The 20,073-nt window shown below is 48.0% G+C and overlaps 1 protein-coding gene across 4 annotated transcripts in view; it reads right to left on the reverse strand.

The window, feature by feature from the left end:
* The window catches only part of PACSIN2 (protein kinase C and casein kinase substrate in neurons 2), a 145,263-nt gene extending 131,389 nt beyond the window's left edge, over positions 1-13,874 (reverse strand). The window contains exon 1 of one of the 4 annotated variants that reach the window (XM_036760044.1): positions 13,666-13,874. The gene's annotated coding sequence lies outside the window, so the exon portion shown is untranslated. The remainder of the gene's footprint in view (positions 1-13,665) is intronic. The other 3 variants (XM_036760045.1, XM_036760049.1, XM_036760046.1) reach the window with 3 other exon arrangements.
* Positions 13,875-20,073: the final 6,199 nt, after the last annotated feature.

The raw sequence follows: 20,073 nt of genomic DNA on the forward strand, positions 1-20,073 counted from the left end.
TAACAACTGTGAACATGCCAGCTGACTTCTCTTAAAGATGTATAGCTTTCTAGCACAGTGTGCAGCACATGGTAAATGCTTCCTAAGCTTGCGGAATAACGGACTGATTGCTTCACCTCCATGTTCACATTAAGGAGGAGAAAGCCAGTGTTGAGAAACACAACATAGAGTCTTTAGCTCCACCATGGGGACTCACAGTGGCCAATGACTAACAACAAGCTGTTGGGGGAACCGAGTCACTTCAACCTTGATGTTCCTGCTACAGACAAAACCAGAGGATGGGAGAAGTGGCCGCTCACAGGTTCACTCAGGAGAGGCAAACAGAGGTAATGAGAGGCAGCTCAGGGGCCAGGCACGCCTCTTGAACTGCACTACTTACCCCCAGCTCCCGCACAGAGACTGATGAAAGAAGCTTATGGCCCAACATGCATTGTAGGAGCTAAAGGGAAAGAAAAAGGTGTAGGGGTGTGGGGGGGGGAGTGTGGGGAGTGTGGGGCATGTGTGTGTGTACATACACACACACATAGGTATATAAAACATACCAGATTCAATCAACATATTCTTTGATGCTCAGTGACTTCAACACAAAAATGGAAGTGTGTGAGGCCAGTGAAAACTCTATTGGCAAAGAGGGATGGGAACAAGGAGTAGAGAAGGCCCTGGATGAGCCTCAGGCCTGGAAGCCGCCCCTCCTCACCTCCACCCTCATGAAATTCCCATCTTCCTTCACATCCTAGACAGCTTGTGTGGACCTCTACCATGCTCTGGCAGCATCCTGGCATGGTAGATGGACCCCTGGGAGTGACTTTATGGGAAGAAATGGATGAGAAGCAGAAAGGAAGGGCCCACTTGGATGGTCTGCAATCTGCATCACTGGAGGGAGTACTCCACTAATGAGTCCCCGGATGCATGTGAGTATCTGATAGTCAGTTCTATATGATCTGAGTAAGCTCCCTGATCTGGAGCTGGGGAGAGGGACAGCCCTCAGCAGGCATCCAGTCTCACATCCTCCCACCACAAGCAAGGAAAGGTAAACGACCTGCCAAGGGCATAGAAGAAGTTTGGCCCCAAATCTAAAAGGTTCCACAGAAACACTCTTCAGATGAGTGCCGATGACAATGGAGTGTCCCAATCTGCATGAAGGCTGACCCACCTCAACACCAGAGCACAGACTCTACTTGGAAAACAGGGCCAGCATCGATTAAGTACCTACTGTGTGCTGCACAGTGCTTAGCACTGGGGATCCAAAGAAGAGGGAGGACCCGTTCTTGCCCACAAGGAGCTCACGGTCTGACAGAGAGCCCGACCCAACACCTCAAGGAGAGCTGACCTCAAAGGGAAGCCCTGACAGCTGGGGACATGGCCTCCCGCCGGACATGAGACTGCATGTGAAACCACAAGGCAGCCTGGGAAACAAAGATGCTGAGGTGAGAAGGGATGGTACCTAGGCCAGGGAGGCCGATGGTAGGGAGGCTCTGGGCCAGGAAGGGGAGGAGCAGCAGCAGGCCAGGGTGACTGCACTGGCCAGGGCACGCAGCAGAGTACAACCATATTAACCTCCTTAATTAAAAAGCATCGTGCACCAATAAAGTGAGGCCCAAGAGAGGGGACTTTATGTTCTAGCAAATACAATAACTCAAAAATCCACCAACAATTCAGCAGAGGTTTGAGGCTGTGACTCGCTCCATCTTTGCTGAGCTAACGCTGTGGGGGAAAGGGCACAGCTGGCAGACAACTGCCTAATCTGGCACCCTTAAGAGGCTCGGTCACATGGTGCAAATACATGAAAATGTTCTCAAATTTGGGTATCTGAGAGCATTTCAATGGGATTTTTAAAACAAAATCTCATTTATGCTAAACTTTTAAGTCACGAAAGACTACTAGTTATTAAGTATACAAAAACTTTTCAAAAGCATTAACCATAAAGTTGTACAAGTATGGGGCAAGGCAGGCCCTGCTCCCAAAGATTATGTTGACCAAAATCCTTTCCCGCCACATGGTTATAACCTAACCCCGCCCCTGGAGCACTAAGAAGTGCCAACATCACTGAGCAGACAGCTCAAAACCCAAGTCTGGTGGTCACCAGTGGACAATCTAATACTTGCGCTCACGACACAGGCTTATTACTCTTTATTCTAAGCACCAGCTCCCTGTAACAGAGCTTCGCCTAACGGCAGTTTCATGAAACCAATTAACTACATTAGCTGAGTGTGCCTGCAAAGGGGATTACCATCAGTAATCTGGACAATTCCCTTATGCAGAACATCTCCTCCCATAATGCCCTACAAATAAGGTTACTGTATCCCACGAGAGCTGACGGCAACAATTCCAGTCCAACTACACATTGCCGGGAACTCTATCCGTATAGAAAGAGACCCAGCATGGCTTACTGCTCGGCCTGGTCATCGATGCTGCTGGTTAACTCTGCCAGACCTCACCCCCCTTCCACGGGGACAGACTGAGCCATTCCTTGGAGCCATCCTGGCCTCTTCCCACCCCCACCCAATCCATCCTGCTGCCAAGACCCCACCTGCACAGCTCTCCCATCTGCCACATTCTCTCCCCTTTACATACAACCTCTAGGCCAGGCCAGGCACATTCCCCTGCCTACCCTAATGGGGTCACCTGCTTCAAATCTCTACCCACTTCTCCAGCCTCCAGAAAATCATGTGCTTGGTAACTGGGAAAAAAAAGTTTTGGTTTTTTTTCAAACGAATTGACAGTCCTCTGCCTCAGAGGTGACCATGTCATTCTCTCCCTATCCCAACCTAGAAAACACTCACTAGCTCCCTATTGCCTCCAAAATGAAATTTTAAAATCCTCAGCCAGGCATTTAGAGGTCTACAGAGTCTGCCTTTCCCTCTCCTTCTGGCCTTGTTTCATTCCCATTCAGTGTCTGTCTCTCCTCCGGTCCAACTGGCCTGCTCATCAGTCCTCCTATGTGACATTCCATTTACCATCTCCATTTCTTCACACAAGTGCTTTATTCCCTGAGGTCCATGATGCCCTCTTTCTTTACTCCTCCTCTTTGTCCATGGGGGTCCTTCCTCAGCACACTCTCCTCCAGAAAATTCTTTTGTATTTACTCCTCTGCCACTTTCTGAATCTTGTCTCATAGAGCGGAGGCTCTCTGAAGCCTCAGCACCTAGGACAGCATCGGTATGGAGACTGAGATCATTTCTGCTGAGTATCAATAGCTCTTCTCCACATTTGTTGGGTTTGGCCACTGCTGAAGGGAAATATTCATGAGCTCTTAACTTTGGGGGACATGGGATGACTCTGTTTACCGTGAATCACCTAAACATGTCTGTCTCCCGCTATTTCCCAAAGGGCCGGGCTTTATCTTTCAAGCATCTATTCTGGCACCTTGTTAAGGATCATTCCATGTGAGCTCATAGTGTAAGAAGAGCCACTTGGGTATGTTCATGAGTAAATGTGGGCAGCCCAAAAAGTCCACAGATGCTCCAGGCCCGACTTCAACCAAGCCTTGCATGCTCCTGGATGTTCAGTACTGCTCCAAGGTGATTCAGAGCCAACTGCCCAGAAGATCACTAGAGCAGAGGGGAAGACCATGCTGGGCTCCAATTCACAAATGCCAGGAGCTGACAAGCAACTCTCCTTTCTCAGGATGTCCACAGCCTTGGCACAGATGCAGGCTATTGGAACTAATTGGGAAAGACTCAAGGAGAGGTCATGGGAATACTTCCAATACTTCTTCACCAACAGACCTCTTCTCGGAGCTAGGGTTTTTACGGTATAAAATAAAACACAGAGGATTACAAAGGAAATCAATTATACTGAAATACAATTATCAAAAATTTAAAAAAAAAAAAAACAAGGTTCACAGACACCAGGTTCCAAACCGCTGATAATCTAATTTCATTCTACAAAAAAGTAACCAAGGCTCAGAGAGATGAAGTAAGTGACCCCACATAAGATGCAGGTCTTCTGATGCCCCGCCTAGCTCAATCCAAGGCAATGACTGAGCCCCCCATTTGTGTTCTAGAAATGCCATCCTAGACGTACTAACCCTTCCAAAGGGCATACTCATGACTCAACACTCTGCTTCCACCCACTGGTCTAGCACTCAGTATGCCAACAAGAGCAGAATTCACTGCTGCTTTTAGCCAGGAAGGATGGATGGACTGAAGGACAGATGGAGAGACAGACAGTAAGATGGAAGGATGGATGGATGGATGAATGAATGGATGGATGGATGGATGGATGGAAGTTTGGATGGATGGATGGATGGATGGATGGATGGATGGATGGATGGATGGATGGCTAGATGGAAGGGTGGATGGGTGGAAGGGTGGATAGATAGAAGGATGGATGGATGAAAGGATGGATGGGTGGAAGGATGGATGGGATAACATGAGGAGACTTGGGACTTATGAAAGGAGATCCTATCCACAGTCATAGAAACAGATGACAAGCAGAAATAAGCATAGTACAGTCTTACATATATGTGTATGAGTGTATATGTATATATAAGTGTGTGTGTGTGTGTGTGTGTGTGTGTGTACATACACATACATCTTTGGGGTGGAGGGAGGAGGAAAAATACGTAAAAAGTACACAGCAGAGAACAAAAGAAAACCAACAAGGAAACAGAAAAAAGCTGGGCAGCTTTGCAAACAATGTGTAGTATTTATTATATAGTTTTCCTGAAATGGAAATTAATTGTTTTATATTGAATCCTCTCTTACAATCTGCTGTGTACATGGCAATTTTTTTTTTCTTTTCTCATTTTGTATAAGTTTAAAATAAAAAAAATAAAATTTAAAATGAAAAATAAAAAACTTTACCAAAAAAATGAGATGAAAATTCAGCTCATTCAAACCTTCCTACACGAAAATAAAACCAATGCACTGTGTCTCCTTTCGAGGAAGGGGGCTGGGGTGGGGAGGGGGACGCAAGGCAGGCCCCAAGGAGGAGCTTCTTGGATAACTGAGAGCTTCAGCTAGGACAAGGACACATTGGAATTCAAAAAGATTTCTGGAATTTTCATTTCACGTTTGTTCCAGAACTTTCCCAAATGTTCCTAGTAAATACATCTTTAAATGCACATTTGCAATCAGCAATTACAAAATAAACATGCAATAAGCTGATCAAGTCTTTCAGAATGCTGTGCATTCTGAGAGTCAAAAGTTTGGCCCTAAGACAAATATGGCATTTTGACTGTTGGCCAAAACAGTGTATGTGGCTTAATACTTCCAAATTCAGAAAACTTTATAGCTATTGAAAAAAAATCTTTCCTCTGCAAATGACATATTCCTTGATAAATCCAATGCTCCAAATTACTGGGTTTGTGTTTAACAAAAACTACTGGGAAAACTAGACAGTGGTCTGGCAGAAATTAGGTTTAGACTGGCACCTCACACTACATACCAAGATAAACTCCAAACCCATAGCTGATGAACAAATTAAAGAAACAACAAAGATCCTTTAGGATTCATGGACAGGGGAAGGGTTAATGACTAAACAAGTGACAGACAGGATCACATAAGATGAAATAGACGATTTTGAATAAATAAAATTTCCATTTTGGCACAAACAAATTTAACATAGTAAAAAGTAGAGGGAAATAGGTAACTGGGGGGGAAATCTTTGCAACAAATGTCTGTGACAAAGTTCTCATTTTCAAGATTGAGAAGAAAACGATCCAAAACTTTAAGACTAAGAAACATTCCCAATAAATAAATGGTCAAGGATGCAAACAGGCAATTGCAGAGGAAGACATCCAAGCTATTGGCCATCATACGGAAAAAGATGTTCTAACATACGTGATGAAATGCAGATTAAAGCGACTCTGAGCTTCCACCTCATGCCCCCCAGATTGGTAAAGATGACAAATGAAGGAAATGTCAAATGCTGGAGGAGCTTCAGGAAACAGACACACCAGTGCGCTGCTGGCAGAACTGTGAACTAGTCCAGACATTCTGGAGAGCAATTTGGAACGAGGCCCACAAAGTTACTAAGCTGTGTATGCCCTTTGACCCAGCTCTACCACAACCAGGCTGATACATACCCCAAAGAGATTAAAGAAAGAAGAAAGCATCTATACATACGGAAATATTTAGAGCACTTGTTTTGATGGTAGCCAAAAACTGAAAACCACGGCGAAGTGCAACTGGAGAATGGGTGAACAAACTGTGGCGCATGAACGTCATGAGATGTTATCCCAGAGAAAAGTGATGAAATGGACACTTTCAAAGGAAACTGGTTAGACTTTTCTACTAGGAGAACATTAAAGAGAAAGACAACCTGAAGAACTTGAGAATTCTGATCAGTGAAATGATAAGTCACAAGCTCCAAAGAACGATGATGAATCGCATTGCCCACCTCCTGAGAGAGATGATGAACTTAAAATGCAGACACACACTTCAGGACATGACTAACATGAGGACCTGTTCTGCCGGACGACACAAACACATATGGAGGGATGTTTTGGGTTGGGCTTTTTTTTTTCATTTGAAAGAGCAGGGCAGTGAGAAGGTCAGATTAATAAAAAAAAAAAAATTTCATCATTTGAAAAATAGAGAAAAAGATTTTAATGAAAAAAATTACAAACTCCACAAGATTTACATTGTTAATCAGCTCCAAGTAGTCATGTCAAACATGAGATCCGGACAGAACTGGTTATGTAGGTTTTTTACTCCAGCACTGCCTCACTGTAAAATGAAACTAAGTCTCAGAACTGAGAGCTACGAATGAGGGTATTCAAAGTCATTGCATTCGGCGCCCTCATTCTGTAGATGAGGAAAGTAAGGCCCAAAAAGTTAAATGACTTGTTCAAGGCTACACGAAGAAGCAGCAGCAGAACTATGTCCTGTAGACAAATCCAGGGCAGTTTCCCCCCCAACCAGGATGCCCTGAACTACCACAGAGAAATACCTTAAAGATAAAAAACCGAGAAAGGAAATGCTTTGGAACCAATGTTTTAGATAAAGAAGTTATCATTGCTTTACAGTTAGCTAAGGGACCCTGGGAAATCATCTGTACCTCTAGAAGACCAAACAAATGTATCACAAGTATAGGTACAAAGCATCTTGGAAAAAGTCATTTAAAATGTGGCTTTAAAATGAAAAAGTTTCAGTGCATTTTCAAAAAGGGCTTTAATTCTAGAAAGGGCAGAAGAAAAGAGATATCGTTGTGTTCGTGTTTTGCTACAGAAGAGCAAACCAGAGAAATCCACAACGTCCATCAAACAAGAACCTGCTGATTCAATTGAGGAGCGTCCATCCTCCTCCAAAGCAAGCTCTCTAATTATTCCATCAGCACAGACACCAGCCACAGTGGCCACAAAAATAAGCCAGGCCCATTGACTTGCTCATATTCCCCAGCCTGGTCCCTTACCCAAAGACCTTTTCCCCCACACCTGGCTCCAAAATGCTTCTGGCTGCTCAAAAGTCTGACATGTTCCAAGAGTAACTGCCCCCATGGCTAAGACAATACAGAGGAATGTTCTCGTTAGGAGCTCAGAAGGCAATTCCAAAAAGGGGAATTGCTCCAAATACTCTGGACAACGTCAAAGCTTTTCTGGCCACCGTTCCCTTTCCCTGCCACCCCTCCCCCTACAAAGTAATGTACACAGGGCTACCATACAAAGATCTGCATTTCACTAATGCTTCTCCTCTACTCTACCACCCCCATTGTAACTCACCTGCATCTTTCCTAATGTCACCTCTTGTCCTCCAGTGGCCTCGTGCCCCCAGCACCCCCATGCCATCATTAACACGCCAGCTCACTTAACAGGTTAAGAAGTATTTGCCCACAGCAATCAAGAAACATGGGTCAATTGACATAACCAACCTCTGAAAATGCATCTATGAAATGTGGCGTATACACTGCCAGAGCCTACAGGGACTTGCTTAAATGGTTTTCTTTATTCCAAGGAAGTTGTGAATTGGAAGAAGAAAATACAGGAAAGGCCATGGTACCAAAACACTTCCTTAAAAACCACACCTACATTTACTAAGGGGGAGTAGATCCCGATGACTGTGCCACGGGGAAAATGTCCTGCCCCCCCACCATCTGCTCCAGAGGGACGCCAACACCCCGAGGACCCCGGGGAAAGCCAGGGCACTCCTGGGTCCCCACGGCCACTCCCACCTCTCTCTGGGCCCTCATTTCTCCATGTCCTCCTCTGAGGTCCTTCTAACTGTTCAACGCTTGACATGATCACTGACTGAAACAGTAAAGCAATAATAACAATGTGGATGATAATTGTCATAATGGGTGCTAATACACTGACCAGCCTCCAGCCACATCTAGGCCTGCTCCCATGCTTGAGGACTGCGATGTAGGGGGAAGCTGCCTGGCCTCCCACTTAGTTCCTCCTCTTCAACCTCCACCACGGTTACTTTCAGGAGCAGGCCCATCTTAGACCTCACCATCCATCACCCAGACAACTGTGACCACTCTATGGTCTCACTGGCTCAGTTTCCTCTCTGATCATAAGACCCCATCCTTGATCGCCCCTCTGCCTCCCCCTACGCCAAGTCTTCATAGTCTTCACACTCCCCCACTCCCACTGCTCGCCAGCCAGGCCATCCATCGCCCGGGCGGCTCCTTATTTTTCTCCTATCATATTCGTGGCCTCCCAGCTGAGCAGTGGAACGATACACTGTCCTCAGCACAGGGGCCCCTTGGCTCCCTGTTGTGCCAATCCTCAGCCCTGGGTCACCCCCACCATCTGGCGCCCCAACCTTCCACCCATCATGCTAAACAGATACTGGAGCCATCCCAAGGTACCAACCGGGCCCTCCCTCCTACTTGGCAATCCTTTGATTCTTCCTTCATTGGTTTTCTATCATGACATCCATCAGGACTATTCAAAGTCTCTCTTGCTCAGGCCCCCAACCCACCACCACCAATTCCTTTTTCTCTTTTGGCAGGTAACATACCTCCTACTTCGCTGAGCAAATGAAGGTCATCTGTCAACTCAATTTCCTTCCATTCTTCACCTGTCCTCTCGTCCTTTGCTCTCAGAAAAAGGCCAGCCTCCTTAGGTGTGCCCTCTATCTCCAGAGGTCTCCACCTTCCCTAGACTTCGCCATCCCCTCTGGGCTAACATCCCCCTTTCACTGCCAAGCTCTCAGAATTATCCTCATGCTTTCACTCCAGCCCAGCTACCAGGCAGCCCCTTCCCATCCCACAATGCCACACTCCTGACAGCCTTCCTGAAGGTGACCAACTATCTCTTTCTGGAAACCACTTGCTATCAATGCCTTGGGTTTCTACAACATATTCGGTTTCCATGCACCCCTCCCCACGTCCCCTGCCCCACCACCATTCCCTCAAAACAAAGATTAAAAAAAGAAAAAACATTTCAGCAAAAGCAACCTATCAATTGTACCTGCCATTATCCATGATATTCCAAAGCTGTGGCCCCTAGCCCCTCACCCCACCCCCACCTCTGGGTAAAGAGAGGGTGACTTGCTTCATTCTTTTACAAACCAAGTACCAAAGATGTCTACAGGGCTAGATCCCAAGGCCTCTTCTCAGGCCTTACGCTCCTTGGTCTCTCCAAGGCCAACACTGTTAAATGCCTTCTCCAGGAGGCCTTTTCCTCCTGATTTCCACAACAATGCTCTCTCCTGGCTTGCTTCCAACTCAGGCTGTCTCCAGGTTCTCTGACTCCAAATCTAGGTATGTTTCCACGGGACTGTGGTCAGAGCCACACCCTTCTCTCTCCTCATACAACCACCCACTGCCGTCCAGCCCCTACCTACCCCTAGCCTGGCTGACTGGCATAGTCTCTTCGAATCCCTGCCCTCTCTGGCCTATCCTCTGCTCGACAGCTGCCAAAATCATCTCCATAAGGTACAAATGAGGAGATCCCACAATCAGCATTCATGCCAAACAACCCAAGTTAAAGTACACATTCCTCATGTCTGGTAATAAGAAACTGTTTTCTCAGGTCTTACTTTCTATGGGGATTTGTTTGGAAGCATCTGTTGTGTCAAAACAAAAATATCCCAATAAATGTATTTTAATTAGCTCACTTTACAGTGCCAGGGCATACTCTAATATTTCTAACCTACCTCATGTGAACTAGCTAAAGTGGCACCCTTCACCATGTTTTCTAAGTCAAAGATTAGTCTGTCCAAATGGGGGAGCCCTAGTCAGACTCTGCATACACATGCATACATGCATACACATACACACACACACACACACACACACACACACACTCCAAAGAGGCTGAAGGAACACAAGAATCATTCTTTTGGTTGCCATCAACTTGACAACTGAAACGACTGGTATGGAGATGGCTTCCTTACATGGCCATGGTTTCACCTCACAAACCCCGATGCCCACAGGTCCATGCCCTTTTAGGTATGTAAACAATCCCTGCTAGAAACCATCAACGGATGACTTTAGCAGTGGAATGCACATGGATTTCTTCACTAAGGTGTTGCTACTCTTCAGCATTCTCCAACGCTCTATTTGGAAATAACCAAGCTGATGCTCTCACTCAGGCAAAGCTGGTCACAACCTGTATGATCTGTGCCACAATGAAACCCAGTTATCAGTCATGGTGTGACTGGAGAGAGAGCAGGGAGAAAGGAATGTTAAATGATACAGAATGCATTGAGCAAACTCTTAAAGTTAAGGAACTCATGTGTTCATTTTAATGTCCCATCATACTCCGGAACTGTCCCTGTACACATCAGAGGCATCAGTTCTATCCTCTGGCTTCCAGAGGGATTCAGACTAACCACTCAGGAAACATGTACCTTTAAGAAAAAAGAAAAGCAGAAGAAATGGGCTGCTCAGGAACAGACGCCCAGGCTCTCCCACTCAGGAATGGGGACTGGCCATCTGTAACCTTGACCGGGTTTCTGGAACTCAACTGAAAACATTCATTAACCACCTGAAACTAATCCATCTCCCTCTCCCTATGGCGCTTATTATGTCTGCATATCTCTTAACAAATAACAAATGGTGAGGCCTCTTAAACATTTCAGCTCAGAGGTAATTGAACAAAGATTGCCGATACCTCTTTGGAAGACAGAGAGCAAGACTCCAGTTACAGCTGGTCTTCACCCAATTCTAGAAGAGGAGGAAGATTACAAAGGGACCGGCTCATTGATCTGCTTCTCTGCTTAGGTCTCCTCTCTCAAGTACTAAGTATCATGCGCCTCAATGGCCCTTCATGGTTTCTAAAGACTCCAAGGGAGGATTTCAGTTTCTAAAAGATTCAGGATAACTGTTCTCCCAAAAGCACCACCCAGGGAACCTTTTTCGATCCACTGGCCGCCTATCTGGACTGGCACAGCCCTGCCAAGGAGTCTGCAAGCTTAGGATTGAGTTTATATTTGTACAGAAGGAAAGTTTCCCCTACTGAGAGAGGGGAAAAGTAAGTGAACCCTGGCAACCGTACAAGGACGAGTCTGATGGGGGAATGTGAAGGCAGCCAGTGCTGCCCCCTGCAATCTGCAGGAGGGGAGACAACATGAGCTTCTCGGGAGAAGCGCAAAGGGGGGGAGCTGGAGAGGAGGGGGACAAAGAAGCGAATGTTCAGCCGCAGCTTTGGCTGAAATGCTTCAGGCTGATCTGGGCGTTCATCAGCACCTCCGGGAAAGCCCTGAGCCCTGGCTGCTTGGTGAACAGGACAAACGAGTCACTGTGGAGACTTTCGGCCACCAGGGAACAGGGAAGGTCAGGGTCAGAAGAAGCAGCTCTCTTTGAGAGTTGGACGCCTCCAGTGGGCTGCCCTCCCTCAGTCCCTCCAAGGGCAGCACCGGCTGGGCTCATCCCCCAGCCTGAATCCTAGATAATCTGAGGGGGGTCACTGCAAATTTACACCCCACACCAGAGATGGAGCAAATGGACTCCTTCTGGGGGGAGAAAGGAGGAAATGGAGCACCAGTTGTGGCAGATCAAGGGGGCACCCTGGGCTCCACTCAAAGGCAGTTTAGGAAAATTCCAGGGCTCTGAAAGGCTACCACTCAGTCCATCCCCTGAGCTTTCTGGCTGTCCCATTCTCCCCACCAGCCCCTTTCACTGCCAGCAAGGGAGGCCTTCAATCCCTCCCCCACACAGGAGAGTGTCCCAAAAGGGGACAGGGAGGGAACAAGGGACTGCTATTGAAGCAGGATAACCCCAGGAGACCTGAAAATAAGCCCAGCTGCAGAAGGGCCCAGCCAGGCTCCCGGGGCAAGTCATGAATGATTCCGGCTTCCTGCCTTCCAAAGAAGGCCCATCCCAAGCAGCAGCGCTCTCCCCGCACCCCTCCCTCAGCTAAATCACTACCCCCTCCAGCTCACCCAATGCCACCAACACACCCAGGTTCCCACACCTCTAGTCCGGCAGCTTGCTCCTCCAAGAGAACCACCCCCCCCCCCCCAGGGATCCCTTCCTCTTCAGGCCTCTCAAGTGACTCCCACAAAGGCCTCCTTAGTCATTCTTTAAGTTGTGTGCAATGAGCTGTGGACATGCCAATAATCCCCCCCTCCCCCTGAAAAACCCCAACCACAACCCTGTAAGTTCTGGGGGGAAGAAGGGGCTGTCATTTCTCATCTTCGCCTTCCTCTGTTGTTTCAAGGCTCCCTCCTTTGGCCCATCCCACATATGTGTGTGTGTTTGGAAAGAGAGAATATAGAGACCATATATATGGATAATTATTACATAATAATGAATATATAGTTACACATAATATAGATACCAAGGTGGATGTGTATGCACATATAATGGGTGTGCATGAATATAAAAACCTATTTATAGGTGTTAATTATACAGTATTTAGAATAAATACTAAAGTGGATACATATGTATGTTATACACACACACATATATCTATCTGCACTTTAACTGTGGGTGCTTAATAAAGGTCATCTGAACAGAACTGAATGTCCTTGCTCTCTTCCCCTCTGCGGGCCTCAGTTTCCCTCACAGTAAAATGCGGGGCTGGACCGTATGAACTCAGAGACTCCCCCCGGCCCTGGGGCTCAAGACTCCCCACCGTGCCGTGGGGTCCCGAGTCCAGGCACCTCCAGGGGACCAACCCTCGTGCACCAGCTCGGAAACTTACTCGGGGGTGGGGTTACTGCGGATCAGATGACTGGCTCAGGGTCACCCGGCCAGGCTGGGTCCAAGGTGGCCCCTTTGAGCGAACCTTCGGTTAAAGTCTCTTCCGGCCTCCCCTCCTCCCAACCCGGACTGAAGTGCCCTTCCTTTCTAGCCAGCCGAGCCCTGCACACAGTAGGCGCTTAATAAACCACACGAAAAAGAACTCTCCTTCCTCCGACCCTCACTCGGGGAGCTGAACAGAGCACAGGAAATGCCCCGGACTCCCCAGGGCGCGCGCCCGCAGGATGCCCCGCCCCCTCCCCCCTCTGTGCCTAGCCCCGGGTCGGGCAAGGATGCCGCCGGGGAGAGGAGGGGCAGCCCGGGGCGCGGAGCCGTGACCGCTCTCATCATCCCGGCTATTAATTATTAGAGCAGGCCCTCCCGAGAGCTCGCAACGCGAGGGAGCCGGGTTCAAGTCCCGGCCCTGCGGCCGCCGGCCCGGGTGACCTTGGGGCAGTCCCGGCCCCGCACAGCACCCGCGCGCCTGGGGGCCCCGCGCTCGTGCCCGGCCGCGCTCGTGCCCGCGCTCCCCTCCCCCTCCCCCAACGGTCCCCGGCCCGGCCGGGCCCCGCCGCCTCGCCTCACCTCGGCCTCGGCCCGGGGCCGCAGACAGCCCGCCTCGGCCAGCTCCCGGCCTCCCGCGCCTCCTCCCGGCCCCGCTCACGCTCGGACTGACCGACAGACGGACTGACGGACCGACGGACTGACGGACGAACTGACTTCCCCGCCCGCCGCTACCCAGCCCAGCCCCAGCCGGCCCTGCCTCCCGCCTGTCCGCTCCCCATTGGCCGTCCGCCCGCGGGGCAACGCCCCCTCCCGGCTCTACCTCCCGTCATTGGACGGGTCGCTCGGCGGGGGCCGAGGGAGCCGAGGCCACGCCCCCGGCGCGCCAGAGGGAAACTTCCAGAGCTCCCATTGGCTGGTTTCCCTGCCGATCGGAACTGGTTGCTATTTGATCAACCCGAGGCGAGGGGCGGGGGCGGGGATTGGTTAGTTACAGTTTCTTCGGGGCGCAGAGCCGGGACTGCTTGGGGCGGTGAAGTGGGTGCTGCCTCTGCCCCTCCATCCCGGTGTCCCCGCCCTCCCAGGTCATCAGTTTCCCCCTCTGTAAAGCGAGAGTGGGGTGAGCTTGCTGGGCTCCCAGGTGAAGGTGAGCCAGCCTCCGCTAGCTGTGTGCGACCCCGGCACGTGGTTCCCCCCCGACCTCGGGTGCCCTTCCCCGCTGCGCGGGGCAGGGGTCTGCCAGGCCAGAATGCAGACGGGCAGAGGGAAGCGCCACCAAGCCCACCCCAGTGCCTGTCTTTCCTCGCTTCCCTTGCAGGTAGCTGGCTCTGTACGAGCTCCTCGAGGACAAGGACTGCCTTTGCCCCTTGTTGTATCCCACTGCCCGGCACCGAGTAGGTGCTTAATAAACTTTGATGTCTTTCAATCCGCCGCACCTGGCACATAGTAGGGGCTTCACAAATGTTGATTTCTCTCTACCATGCCCAGCATAGTGCCTGGCACATAGTAGGGGCTTAATAAGGTCTCACTGTTTATGTGGGCATTTGTTTCCCTGGACTATGCCGAGATAGGAAGGTTGCACCAACTTTTTTTTTTTTTTTAATGCAGAAGAACTTACAGAAGGAAGGCCAGAAATAAGCACAGAAAAGCAGGATCGTTCTTACTTACACTTATGGCAGTTAGGGAGTGGCACAGTGACCAGAGCACCAGGTTAGAGTCAGTAAGACCTGAGTTCAAATCCAAACTCAGACACTTACTAGCTGAGTAGCCCTGTTTGAGTCACTTAACCTTTTCTGCCTCGGTTTCCTCAACAGTAAAATGGGGCACCATTTAATGGCACCTCCCTCCCAGCATTATTATGAGGTCAGAATCCCTCCAGCCCAGAAGGCAGGAGGCTCAGGTCTCATCCCAAATCCAGTTCTGCCTCTGCTTCTCACTAGGTGACCCTGGACTTCAGTTTCTCCTTCAAGGAGAGGCAGATTCAAGTTCTGTGACCTTGGGCTGGTGACAATCTCTCTGAACTTTGGTTTCCTTATCCATCAAATTAGGATTTACTCTGGTCATGGGGTAATTGTGAGGCTTGAATAAGATCATAGATGCTTTGCAAATATCCAGTCTCTATAAAAAGTTCAGCTATTACTCTTCAAATTCATAAGATCTGGTGCTGGAAAGGACCTGGTCCAGTCCACTTATTGGAACCCAGGGAGGAGACCCAGCAGCCATTGCCCGGGCCAAGAACCCTGAGTCCAGAGTCCTTTCCACTTCAAGGCTGTGTCTAGTGCAGGCATGGGGTTGTAGGGGGATGGGGGGATGCGTCAAATAGAACTAATTATGCCAAGCTGGAAAGACAAGCTCAGATTTCCCTCCTTCCTGGGATGTCAACCTGTAGGACAACCCCCCACCAAATATCAGTGTCCAGACACGATACTGGATCTGGAGCCAGGGACTTGGATTCAAATTCCCTCTCAGCCACTTATGGCAATGGTCAAGTCAGGTCATTCATCAGAGCCTGTTTCCCCATCCATAAAACCAGCAGTAGAAGCACGGACTAGAGTGAGCTCCGTACCCGAGTCCCTCCAAAAACCTATAAAAAAATGGCTCTGAACCAATTCTAGAACGGCAGAACCCACAGAACAGCAGAGGGAAGCAGGGCTCCAGCCCAGGACAGCCTGGACGGTCTCTGGGTGAGGTCTATCCCACACGGAGCTGGGAGCTGGGAACGGAGTGGAGCAGAGCCCAGCCTGAGCAGCGTGGACGATCCAGACCAGAAGCCAGGCGGAGGGGGCCCTAGCGCCCTGAATATGTGAGCTGCGGCAGTTACCAGACCCCTCGACCCACAAACACCAAAGACTGCAGAGAAGGTTAGTGGGAAAAGCTGCGGGAGTGGAAGGAGTTCGAGGTTCGGCTTCCAGCCCCGGGGGCAGCGGAGGTGGGGCAGCTACGGCTGCTGCTGCTTCCGGCTCCAGGCCCACCTGGTGGGAGGAATTAAGTGGCAGATAAGAGCAGGAGTGCACAGCCTGCTGAAGATCTAAGCCCAGTCTGGACTGGGGGTCCTTGGGGAAGGAGGAGTGCTGGCTCTGACAGAGCTGGCACCTCCCCCCCAAACGTAGAACATAGAACTCGTTAGTCTACAAGCAGTCATACCCCACTGAAAAACTCAAGGGTCAAGTTAGTTGGTTGGGAATGTGGCCAGGCAGCGAAAACGCGCCCAGATTCAGTCTCAGACTTTAGATTCTTTCTTTGGTGACAAAGAAGACCAAAACATACAGCCTAAAGAAGACAACAAAGTCATAGAGCCTACAACCAAAGCCTCCAAGAAAAACATGAACTGGCCCCAGGCCATAGAAGAACTCAAAAAGGATTTGGAAAAGCAAGTTAGAGAAGTAGAGGAAAAATTGGGAAGAGAAATGAGAAGGATGCGAGAAAACCATGAAAAACAAGTCAATGACTTGCTAAAGGAGACCCAAAAAAATACTGAAAAATACACTGAAGAAAACAACACCTTAAAAAACAGACTAACTCAAATGGCAAAAGAGCTCCAAAAAGCCAATGAGGAGAAGAATGCCTTGACAGGCAGAATTAGCCAAATGGAAAAGGAGGTCCAAAAGACCACTGAAGAAAATACTACTTTAAAAATTAGATTGGAGCAAGTGGAAGCTAGTGACTTTATGAGAAATCAGGATATTATAAAACAGAACCAGAGGAATGAAAAAATGGAAGACAATGTGAAATATCTCCTTGGAAAAACCACTGACCTGGAAAATAGATCCAGGAGAGATAATTTAAAAATTATTGGACTACCTGAAAGCCATGATCAAAAAAAGAGCCTAGATACCATCTTTCAGGAAATTATCAAGGAGAACTGCCCTGATATTCTAGAGCCACAGGGCAAAATAGAAATTGAAAGAATCCATCGATCGCCTCCTCAAATAGATCCCAAAAAGAAATCTCCTAGGAATATTGTCGCCAAATTCCAGAGCTCCCAGATCGAGGAGAAAATACTGCAAGCAGCCAGAAAGAAACAATTTGAGTATTGTGGAAACCCAATCAGAATAACCCAAGATCTGGCAGCTTCTACATTAAGAGATCGAAGGGCTTGGAATGCGATATTCCGGAGGTCAATGGAGCTAGGATTAAAACCTAGAATCACCTACCCAGCAAAACTGAGTATCATGTTCCAAGGCAAAATATGGAGTTTCAATAAAATAGAGGACTTTCAAGCTTTCTCAGTGAAAAGACCAGAACTGAATAGAAAATTTGACTTTCAAACACAAGAATCAAGAGAAGCATGAAAAGGTAATCAAGAAACAGAAATTGCAAGGGACTTACTAAAGTTGAACTGTTTTGTTTACATTCCTACATGGAAAGATGATGAGTATGATTCATGAGACCTCAGTATTAGGGTAGTTGAAGGGAATATGCATATGTGTATATATATATATATGTTTATGTATATATATAAGTGAAGGTGTATGTATGTATATATCTATGTGTATATGTATGTATGTGTATGTGTGTATGTGTATATATATATGTGTGTTTATGTATGTGTGTATATATATACATATATATATATGTAAAAGAGAGAGAGCAGACACAGGGTGAGTTGAAGATGAAGGGAAGATATCTAAAAGAAATAAAATGAAATTAAGGGATGAGAGAGTAACATATTGAGAGAGGGAGATAGGGAGAGATAGAATGGGGTGGATTATCTCGCATAAAGGTGGCAAGAGGAAGCAGTTCTGTGGGAGGAGGGGAGAGGGCAGGTGAGGGGGGAATGAGTGAACCTTGCTCTCATCAGATTTGGCCTGAGGGGGAATACTATACATACTCAGTTGGGTATCTTACCCCACAGGAAAGAAGAGGGAGGAAGATAAAAAAAAAATAAAAGGCGGGGGGGTTGATGGAGGGGAGGGCAGATGGGGGTGGAGGTAATCAAAACAAACACTTTGGAAAGGGGACAGGGTCAAGGGAGAAAATTCAATAAAGGGGGATGGGTTGGGAAGGAGCAAAATGTAGTTAGCCTTTCACAACATGAGTATTGTGGAAGGGTTATACATAATAATACATGTGTGGCCTAGGTTGAATTGCTCAACTTCTTAGGGAGGGTGGGTGGGAAGGTGTATTAGGAGGGCAGAGTTTATAATCTCAAAGAGGATCATAAACATGTCTGAAACGTTCGGAATCGCCGGATATAAGAAACTCTCAAAGTAGAAGGCAGAAGAATCAAAACATTTATTTAGGCTCCACAGTAACCAACCCATGAACCAGCAACCCCATTTTGATATATTGATCAAAAGCTTCCAGGCCCAATAAGTACGCCTTGAAAGAGTAACCAGGAGGCTACAGAGAAGCATGATTGCGTAAAGCAAAATCATGTTTCCCCCTCTATGGTAATAAGATTACCCACTGGCCTGAAGTCTTTGTTCAGCTTTCTCCTGTAGGTCAGCTCTGCTACTGGCAGCTCCTGCTTCAGCTGTGTCTGTGGCTGTGGCTGTAACTGACGTAACTGTCGTAACTGCCTCTGTAACTGCCTCTGGCTCCAACTGTCGCTGTAACTGTCGCTGTAATGGCCTGAAGTCTTTGTTCAGCTTTCTCCCGTAGGTTAGCTCTGCTACTGGCAGCTCCTGCTTCAGCTGTGTCTGTGGCTGTGGCTGTAACTGACGTAACTGCCGTAACTGTCGCTGTAACTGTCGCTGTAACTGTCGTTGTAACTGTCTCTGGCTCCAACCGGAAAAGGAAAAGAGGATCTTCAAGCTGTCCTCTCCCCTCTTATAGAGTTTTTGACATCATCAAGCACTGCCTGAACGACCAGGGCCGATTGGTTCTTGACTTGGCCCCTCCCCCTAGCGTAGCCGTTAACACCTCCCCTCAGCCAGCCCCATGACTCCTCATACAGGAAGTTGTCTGCTTCCTGGAATGCTCTTTGGGCTTCCTGCCCCGGAAGAGCAAGCCACAGTGTCCAGAGGCTCAATGAGGTAAGCTGAGTCATTCAAAGAAAACAAAGGCCATTCTGGCTACAGAAGGGAAGAGGGAAGAGAATTTGGAACTCAAAGTTTTAAAATCAGATATTCAAAAACAAAAAAAGTTTTTGTATGCAACTAAAAAATAAGATACAGAGGCAATGGGGCGTAGAAATTTATCTTGCCCTACAAGAGAGGAAGGGAAAAGGGGATGAGAGGGGAGGGGGGTGATAGAGGGGAGGGCTGACTGGGGAACAGGGCAACCAGAATATAAGCCATCTTGGAGTGGGGGGGAGGGTAGAAATGGGGAGAAAATTTGTAATTCAAAATGTTGTGAAAATCAATGCTGAAAACCAAATATGTTAAATAAATAAATTGTTAAATAAAAAAAAAATATACATGCACAAAAAAAAAAAAAACCAGCAGTAACCCCTGCAGTACTCACCTCACAAGGCTATGCATAACAAGGAGCCTGCTTTGTAAATGACCAAGCCTTACGGAACTGAGACCGCCAGTGCCAATTACCTGCCAAGCCTCGGGCAGGTGAAAATGCCAGCTGTTAATTCTCATGGAGCCTCTTTTGTAAAGTATTTCCACAGCTACTCTGTGGGTCAGTAGAAGTCCTCGAGCTGTGCCCTGCTTCCTAGTTTGTACAGGATATCCCAAAAGTCTCAGTGGCATTTTAAGCTTAAAGCTATCAATAATATTAAAACTACACCAAGACTTTTGAAGACCATCATGTGCATCTGGCAACAGTCTCTGTTTGGTCTCCCTGCCTGGGGTCTCTCCACACTTGACTTCATCCTCCACATACCCACCAAAGAGATTTCCCTTCGACCTGACCACATCGTTCCTGCCCTGCTCTCCCTCTATCAAGCCAACAGCTCCCTATTATCTCCAGGATCAAAAATAAAATCCTCAGTTTGCTATTCAAAGCCCTTCTCCTCATTTTCAAGCTCCTCGCTGGCATATCTCCCGGCTGCCCTAGCTGCATCCTCACACACTGCCCTTGATCTCCAGCCTCCAT

This window comes from Trichosurus vulpecula, chromosome 5 (genome assembly GCF_011100635.1).
Source record: "Trichosurus vulpecula isolate mTriVul1 chromosome 5, mTriVul1.pri, whole genome shotgun sequence".
Lineage (NCBI taxonomy): Eukaryota > Metazoa > Chordata > Mammalia > Diprotodontia > Phalangeridae > Trichosurus > Trichosurus vulpecula.